This window comes from Salvelinus sp. IW2-2015, unplaced genomic scaffold (genome assembly GCF_002910315.2).
Source record: "Salvelinus sp. IW2-2015 unplaced genomic scaffold, ASM291031v2 Un_scaffold1415, whole genome shotgun sequence".
NCBI classification, from domain to species: Eukaryota; Metazoa; Chordata; class Actinopteri; order Salmoniformes; family Salmonidae; genus Salvelinus; species Salvelinus sp. IW2-2015.
In genome coordinates, this window is record NW_019942892.1 from 356,380 (window position 1) to 366,349 (window position 9,970).

The window sequence follows — 9,970 nt, forward strand, 5'->3', positions numbered from 1 at the left end:
CATACCAGGGCTTGTTCTCTCTCGGGAACCAACCAGGGGCTGGTTCTCTCTGGGGACCATTACCAGGGCTGCTTCTCTCTGGGCGGGACCCATACCAGGCGTTTCTCTCTGGGGAACCATACAGGGCTGTTCTCTCTGGGCAGGGACCATACCAGGCTGTGTGCAGTTTTCTATTAGAGGCACAACAGATGATACTAAGCAGAGCTATTACAGCGTTGTCTTACTGAACAGCCCTATCTTACAATGGGCAAAAGTCTCAGCTTTATGGTGCAAGCACAGGCCTTACAGCATTTGTATGATGATAAGGTCAATAGATTTGAAGTCCAAGGCTGTTTGGACCTGTGAACGACACCACAAAACAGCAGCAAAAAGCCTCACAAGCGGACGTACGTACATTTCTCCCAAGTGCATGGTGAACCACAAGTGTGCTTAGAATATTCCCACAGTCATAGATGTCAAGCCATGTTCTTGTTTCTTAGTCCTGACATGCCCAGCAGTGGCTTGCTTTGCTGTTGTCTTAATACAACAGAATGCTGTACTGAGACAACCAGAATTTGGTTTTCTGGAGTCTGGTGGAGGGATGGGGTACCCCTGTCATATCAACCTTTGAACCACGACAGGAAAACAGGTGGTTCCTGTGGAAGCCTGGTGGGGGATGGGTGGTACCCCTGTCCATACTCAACCTTTAACCACACAGGAGACAGGTTGGTGCTTGGAGTCTGGGTGGGGGAATGGGTTACCTACCTGTCACTTGATCAACCGTTCTAAAACCACAACAGGAACAGGTGTTCTGGGCAGTCTGGTGGGATGGGTACCAAGTCCTGTACATATCAAACCTTAACACAGCACACAAAGGAAAGGTTGGTTCGTGCGACGTTCTGGGCGGGGAGATGGGGTACCTCTCTTCATATCAACCTTTAACCACCACAAGAAAGGTTGGTCATCTGGGGAGTTGTGGGATGGGGTACCTCTTCATAACCAACCTTAACCACACAAGGAGAAAGGTGTTCTGGAGTCTGTGGGGATGGCGGTACGCCCCTGTCAAGATCAACCTTAACCACACAAGGAAAGGTTGTGTCTGGGGAGTCCTGTGGGGGATGGGCGTACCCCCTTCATATCAACCTTTAACACAATCAAGGAAAGGTTGTTCTGGGAGTCTTCGGTGGGGGATGGGGTACGCCTGTCATTATCAACCTTTTAACCACACAGGAACAGGTTGTTCTGGGTCTGGATGGGGATGGGTAACCCCTTACATATTCAACCTTAACCACACAGGTGAACAGGTTGCGGTCTGGGAGTCCTGGTGGGGATGGTACCTCCTGTCATACTCAACCTTTAACCACACAAGAAAGGTTGGTTCTGGAGCTGCGTGGGGGTGGGGTACCTCCTGTCATATCATCTTTAACGGCAACACAAGGAAAGGTTGGACGTGTCTGGCAAAACACCAGGGCAGAGGGTGATCAGCTCAGCAGTGCTTATGAGTCTGTAGCGGCATCAATAGGGAGGGCCTATGTCCAATTCCAGTCTAAGTTCAACTGGCTATTTTATATGACATAAATCCGTTGTTGACAGGTGCTTATTGGGTATCAGTTCTTCCTTCATTCTCTCTCTTCCTTCCCTCACCTCTGCTTCCTCCTTCCTTCTTTCCTCCCTCCCTCTATCCTTAATCTCCCCCTCTCTGCACAAGGGTGGGGACCCAGGCTTGTTTCACTTCTTCTACACCCATGGGCCAGCAGCTTCCCAGGGAACCAATCGAGTGGAGGAGGGTGAGTGCTGAACAAGATTGTGCCTGGAAGTAATTCGGGTCTAATCGAAACAGTTTTTTTTGTTGTTGTTGGTACTGGCTGAATGACTTTGTCGACTTAAATGTGGCTTTTCTCGGTCTTATGCTAGATAAGAAGCATCTCAGGTGTTAAGCCATTAAATATATAAATCCTTTATAGAACGTCTATATATAATATTTGTTTTCGTTGATCTCAGTCTGTATGGACGAGCACCAAGGATGCATCCTTTAGAGGCCAACTTTGTCCAGTTCAAAGAGGAATCCTCCCTAAAGAGGTGAAACAAAGCCCTCCTCAACTTTCCCCCTACCTCCATATCTAAACTGGACAGACTGCTGATTGTAACGTGGTTCTGCTGGCCGTTTTAACTGTACACACACACCACCACACACACACACACACACACACACACACACACACACACACACACACACACACACACACACACACACACACACCACACCACAATTCTTGTACGCGCTAACCTTGTGGGCGACACACAATTCAGTCATCATTCAAATCCTATTTTCCCTAACCCTTTAACCCGTAACCCCAAAACCTAACCCTAAAATTAAGCCCAGCTTGCTAACCCTTAAATTAATTCTACCCTAACTCTAAGCATTAACCTAAACCCCTCGAAATAGTATTTGACCTCGTGGGGCTAAACAAACAGTTCCCCAGTTGGTCAATTTTAGTTTTGTTTATTATTCTTGTGGGGATTTGAAACGCTGTAACACCACACACTAACACACACACACACACACACACACACACACACACACACACACACACACACACACACACACACACACACACACACACACATGAATTCTACTCTACCCTCCATTAAATAACCGGTGGGATGTAACAGCCTAGCTAGAGGATTTGATCCAGAGTGGATTATCAGTATTATTCTCAGTGCAGGCAGCAGATGGATGGCTGACAGACACAACACATTACATGTTGTGTATTCCAGCTGGTTCAAATATAGTTTGCATTTAGTCTCAGGAGGATTCCTCTACTATTCCTTCCTTCCTTCCTTCCTTCCTTCCTTCCTTCCTTCCTTCCTTCCTTCCTTCCTTCCTTCCTTCCTTCCTCCCTCCTAATGAGTGTAACCTGGCTGGCCCCTCAGTTTGTTCAGGGAGATCAGTGGAAAAGTGCTGAGGAAACAGCATGTTGATGTACTAAAAGGGCGGTTCACTTGTTTTAAGGAAGTCCAGTCCAGTCAGCGACTCGTGACCGACATGGGAAACAGTGCCCAGCCTTTTTTGTTTTAGAAGCACTTCCGTATATCAAGGCTGTTGGACTCATTAAAGAGTAAATGTCATTCATCCAGGGCATTTGATAGTAATGACTCCTATAGAGGTTTGCACCACTACTATTTCCTGAGATACATAGCGTTTTGTTTTGTTTTTACTCGTAATGTGAGAGAGTTACTTTATGATTGTCTGAACAGTGAACACACAAAACATACCTCATTGTTGTTATTATTATTATTATTATTATTGTTGTTATTACTGTTGTTATTATTATAATTATTAATATTATTGTTATTATTGTTGTTATTGTTATTATTATAATTATTACTATGATTGTTATTGTTATTGCTGTTATGCAGATATTGTTGTTATTATTATTGTTATTATTATTATTACTATGACTGATATTGTTATTATTACTTTTATTGTTTTTATTAGTATTATTAGTGTTATTATTGTTATTGCTATTATTAATGTTGTTATTGTTATTATTGTTGCTATTGTTATTGTTGTTATTGCTGTTGTTGTTGTTATTGCTGTTATTGTTGTTGTTATTGCTGTTATTGTTGTTATTGTTGTGATTGCTGTTATTGTTGTGGTTGTTGTTGTTATTATAATTATTGTTAATATTGATGTGGTTATTATTGTGATTATTGTTAATATTATTATTATTGTTGTTATTACGGTTATTGTTATTAATAGTGTTATTGTTATTGCTGGTATTATTATTATTATTATTATTGTTTTTATTATTATTGCTGTTATTGTTTATTATTGTTGTTATGGTTGGTATTATTGTTATTATTATTTATTATTGTTATTATTATTATGGTTAATATTATTATTATTGCTGTTATTGTTATTATTATTATTATTATTATTGCTGTTATTGTTATTATTATTATTAGGGGTTCAGAAAGGACTAACCAATGAGTTCTAACAGATTAGAAATTATTTCTAAACAACTTTATGAATGAATAATGAACTGTCAATAAACCCTCTAGGACATAGAGGTGTACAAGGCGTCAGTCAGGGACAACATGATGAGGTGGCAGGGCAACCTGCGGCTCCACGGGTCAGCTGACTGGGTCATCGTTGTCGTGGAGACCAGCGACGCCAAGAAGAAGAACAAGACCAACATCCTGCCTCGCTCCTCCTTAGTGGACAAGATCCGCAACGACTTCTGTAACAAGCAGAATGACCGGTGAGACACACAAGATACAAACAAAATGGACACACTTTACAACACAAGATAGCAATATTTACCAAAATAGAGAATTTCAGGGCTACTCTATACAACACGGTAATGAGGCAAAAAACAAGATGGACGGACGGCTATATTGGTTTGAACACAAACTGGGCGGGAACTGAACTCATGCCAAACGAGAAGGGTGCGCAGCGACAAAGGACACGCTACTTACAGACAACGAATTTAGATAACACAACAAAATGTGTTTTGTTTTGCTTGGTTACAAGGGAGGAGCATACAACATATGCAATATTTTCAAGAAGAAAATTTGGACCCGCCATAGGGACCTCAGTGAAGAAAAGCAACTTTAGAGCTAAGCCCAGAGATCAGAAACAAAGAGACACATCGATTTCTTCCGCATGAAAGACTACACAATCAGGATATGTTCAGATGCGCTACTGGACTCTCTCCTGGGCCTTCTATCTCTTCTGCTCAATCTTCTCTCTGCGGCCTCTTTTCCTCTATTCTGCGGGGTTCTCACTCACTTAAGGGTGCCTCTCGGCTCAACATGGGTCATATCATTCTACTTCTCCATCTATCTCGCACACCTTAATTCATTATCAGTCATACCGTAGCACCTTGGTGGCTCCTATGGGCCAAGAATCTCACTACTCATACTCCTCATATTCGGTGGTGACTCATTTCAGACTTGGGGTTGGAAATCTTGGTCCTTGGAGTCTTTTTTGAGTTTTCCACTTCCTCTCGTCTCCCATATAGTATACTCTCCTTTTGGTGAGCCGCAGAGTAGGTGAACCAGATGATTCCCACTATGGCTGTGCGTCTCCCCTACTGGTGAAGCATGGACGGAGTGAGTGTGTTTTCTCGTGCAATGTACGGCTCAGGTTTTGGGTGGGCTGTTTTGTCTCTGGGTGTGACTCAACTGCCCTTCTGTTGACTCTTTAGTATGAAGCTATTCGAGAGGCTAGATACAACACTTAGCTCCACCATAGAGTTGGAACAGCCACGGTACGGAGGCGGATATAACAACCATAATCTTAGCACTAACTAGGAGTTTGGCGGTTAGTGGACCGGTATACTTCGTGTTTTTTGACAGGACCAATGACCCAACACAACCTTCGTATAAGTGCTCTTGAAGGACTAATTTTTGAACCATAGAGACGCGCAGAATGAGTGGATGGGAGATTGCCTGGTCGAACTCCATAGAATTGTAGACATAGTGCCTCTCACACAACTTCGAAACCCAAACACCTTACCACATAATGAGAAGTGATGAGTTTGTGTAAGAAGAGTTTAGGATGCACGCAGAATGTGAAAGGAATAAAAAGGCCATTATTCAAATCTCTTAGATGCTGCAGGCATGATTGTCGTGGAACCTCAAGACTGTTGGTAAAAAGCATATTTCAGGTGAAGCTGGTGAGAGAATGCGCAAGAGTTGCTGCAAGCTGTCATTCTAAAGCAAGAGTGGCAACTTGAAGTAAATACTTTTCAACCAGACACAAGAAGACAAATTTCCTTTATATAAAAATCCATAAATGAACATTAAATGAAAGAAACCGGTATTCAAGGCACCATCAGTAGCCTATATTTCTATTTTAGCAAAGTGGGCTAAATTTACTTCAAAGAAAAAAACAATAATAGCAATTTTTTATCTTTTTCCCTTTTCACAAGCTGCTTCTTTAGATTGATGGACCACTGGTCTACTCTCCTCGGCAATGGTGTTTCTGCTCAGACTCACATTTAAAAAGAGTTGCCTTTTTCTGGGCAACTTCGTCACAAACTTTAATCATGCAGTTTTTTGATGAAATCCCCTCCGTAAATGGCCGGGCTGATTTTAGCGCTCTCTTCTGCCAAATAAAAACTGGCCTTGACAGCAGCCTGGCCTTGTGATTTGGCTTTTTTTGAAACGAGCCTGTCGAGATTTGAGCTGCTCGTTTTAATTCCTCTGCCTTTTGTGCCTTTGTTTCCATGTCCATATTCTTGTTTTGTCCGCGTGTTTCGTTTCATAATGTCGTCTCAGATTATACTCTTTCAGTACGCTGCCACACTTTCTCCACACAGAAGACACACAGGTTTTCCAGCTACCTCGTGAACATATACTCCGACTCCCACCTTGTTTGAAACCCCCGGTTCTCAGTGTCCACCTTCCGTTTTGCCATTTTTGATGGGTATCTGAAAGTTAATTTTACTGTGATGCTGACGACTGCTGTGCCAATAAATATTGAAATGAAGCAGCCTACTGCTCGGTGCGTCACCGTTGCATTGTGGGAAATGTAGTATTGGTGCGTGTAAAAGATCTGCGGGCTGCCGGCTTGCTGCGGTCTGCGGGCCGGTTCTAATAATAAATCAAGATCATCCCAGGGGCCGTAAAAAACCTTCTCGCGGGCCGGATGTGGCCCGCGGGCCTTGACTCTGACATATGTGCTCTAAAGGATTCGTCCAGGTCTCAGGAGTCGTGGAGTGCCTTCCTGCTGAAGCTGAGGACTCTACTGCTGATGTCCTTCACTCAGAACCTGGGACGCTTCGAGGAGGACATGCGCACCCTCCGGGAGAAATGCAATCAGCCTGGCTGGAGCTTCTGTGACTACTTCATGGTACAGGTAGGTCTGTACCTGCCAGTCTGTGTGTCTCAGGTGAGAGCATGTCTCAGGTGAATCTGTGGTTTTATACAGGGAGAAGAGGGTGTGTGTGTGTTTATTTATTTATATATATATATATACACTACCATTCAAAAGTTTGGAGTCACTTAGAAATGTTCTTGTTTTTGAAAGAAAAGCAAAAAAAATGGTCCATTAAAATAACATAAAATTGATCAGAAATACAGTGTAGACATTGTTAATGTTATAAATTACTATTGTAGCTGGAAACAACTGATTTTTAATTGAATATCTACATAGGTGTACAGAGGCCCATTATCAGCAACCATCACTCCTGTGTTCCAATGGCACGTTGTGTTAGCTAATCCAAGTTTATAATTTTAAAAGGCTAATTGATTATTAGAAAACCCTTTTGCAATTATGTTAGCACAGCTAAAAACTGTTGTTCTGATTAAAGAAGCAATAAAACTGGCCTTAGACTAGTTGAGTATCTGGAGCATTAGCATTTGTGAGTTCGATTACAGGCTGAAAATGMCCAGAAACAAAGAACTTTCTTCTGAAACTCACCAGTCTATTCTTGTTCTGAGAAATGAAGGCTATTCCATGTGAGAAATTACCAAGAAACTGAAGATCTGGTCCAACGTTGTGTAATACTCCCTTCACAGAACAGCGCAAACTGGCTCTAACCAGAATAGAAAGAGTGGGAGACCCCGGTGCACAACTGAACAAGAGGACAGGTACATTAGAGTGTCTAGTTTGAGAAACAGACGCCTCACAAGTCCTCAACTGGCATCTTCAGTAAATAGTACCCGCAAAACACCAGTCTCAACGTCAACAGTGAAGAGGCGACTCCGGGATGCTGACCCTCAACTTTTGAACAAGTGTGTGTGTGTGTGTGTGTGTGTGTGTGTGTGTGTACTAATCAGTTTCTGAACTGTAGGTTTGATCACGTGTGATGTGATGTGTGTACCTGTGTTTTGTTGTGTGCAGGAGGAGTTGGCCTTTGTGTTTGAGATGTAGGTTTGATCACGTGTGATGTGATGTGTGTACCTGTGTTTTGTTGTGTGCAGGAGGAGTTGGCCTTTGTGTTTGAGATGCTACAGCAGTGTGAGGATGCCCTGGTCCAGTACGACGAGCTGGACGCGCTCTTCACTCAGTATGTTCTCAACTTCGGGGCTGGAGGTACATGTATAGCCACTCCCTCTCACGCTTTAGAATCATATCAAATGTATTTTATATAGCCCTTCTTACATCAGCTGATATCTCAAAGTGCTGTACAGAAACCCAGCCTAAAACCCCAAACAGCAAGCGATGCAGGTGTAGAAGCACGGTGGCTAGGAAAAACTCCCTAGAAATGCCAAAACCTAGGAAGAAACCTAGAGAGGAACCACGCTATGAGGGGTGGCCAGTCCTCTTCTGGCTGTGCCGGGTGGAGATAATAACAGAACATGGCCAAGATGTTCAAAATGTTCATAAATGACAAAATGGCAAATAATAATCAGGAATAAATGTCAGTTGCTTTTCATAGCCGATAATAAGAGTTGAAAACAGCAGGTTCTGGGACAGGTAGGGGTTCCATAACCGCAGGCAGAACAGTTGAAACTGGGACAGCAGCACGCCAGGTGGACTGGGACAGCAAGGAGTCATCATGCCCGGTAGTCCTGAGTATGTCCTAGGCTCAGGTCTCCGAGAGAGAGAAAGAAGAGAGAAGGAGAATTAGAGGGAGGCCAAGATGTCCAATGTCATAATGAAGGTCAAATAATAAATCAGGAATAAAGTGTCAGTTGGCTTTCGTAGCCGATCATTAGAGTTGAAAACAGCAGGTCTGGGACAGGTAGGGTTCCTAACCGCAGCAAACGTTGAATGTTCTGTATTATTGTATGCTTCATGTTTTTTGTAGAACCAGGAAGAGTACTGCTGCTTTCGCAACAGCTAACGGGGATCCTAATAAAACCCAAAACAGCTTACGGGGGATCCTAATAAAGACCCAAAAAACAGCTTACGCGGGATCCTAATAAAACACAAAAAACAGCTAACGGGGATCCTAATAAAACACAAAAAACGCTAACGGGGATCCTAATAAAACAAAAAACAGCTTACGGGATCCTAATAAACACAAAAAACAGCTAACGGGGATCTAATAAAACACAAAAAACAGCTAACGGGGATCAATAAAACACAAAAAACAAGCACGGATCCTAAAAACACAAAAAACAGCTAACGGGGATCTAAATAAAACACAAAAAAAACAGCTAACGGGATCCTAATAAAACACAAAAAACAGCTCAGGGATCCTAATAAACACAAAAAAACAGCAAGGGGATCCTAATAAAATACCCCCCAAAAAATACCCCAAATAACTCAAGCTTTATAATTCAGCGACTCAATACATTAAAATCAGCATCTAGTTGTGTCTTTCTGCTCGTCTCTGTGTCCGTGTGTAGACGGGGCCAAGTGGCTGGGTTCCTTCGCTCCCCGGTGAAGAGATGGACTGGCTTGCTCCTGCGGCGCCCATAGACATGGAGAAGAGAGATGGGATCCAGAGCGGGCAGGCTGCCTGCTGGAGCTACGCAGTACACTGTCTGCGTCAGTGTACCCTGCTCATCTTCTCCAGAGGCCCTGGGAGGTGACAACAAAGAGCCTAGCTGCTGCATAACTGTGTCCAGAGCTATGCTGCTGGAGGTACGATTACTGGGTGGTGATGGGAAGGTTACTGGGTGATGATGGGGTACGGTTGTGTAAGGTGATGTGGTGGAAGGGTACTGGGTGGTGATGGGAAGGGGTTACTGGTGGTGATGGGGAAGGGTTACTGGGTGGTGATGTGGGAAGGTTACTGGTGGTGATGGGAAGGTATGGTGTGATGGGGAGTTACTGGTGGTGACTGGGGGAGGGGAGGGTTATGGGGTGATGGAAGTTACTGGTGGAGGGGGAAGGGTTATGGGTGGGTGATGGAAGGGAAGGGTTACTGGGTGGTGATGGGGAAGTTACTGGGTGGTGATGGGTACGGTTACGGTGGTGGTGGGGAAGGTAGGTGGGATGGGAGGTTACTGGGTGTAATGGCGGTACGGTTACGGTGTGACTGGGAAGGTTACTGTGGTTGATGGGGAAGGTGTACTGGTGTGATGG

The 9,970-nt window shown here is 43.6% G+C and overlaps 1 pseudogene; it reads left to right on the top strand.

Annotated features, from left to right (window-relative positions):
• The window catches only part of LOC112070750 (trafficking protein particle complex subunit 10-like), a 32,154-nt pseudogene that overhangs the window by 7,780 nt on the left and 14,404 nt on the right, over positions 1 to 9,970 (top strand).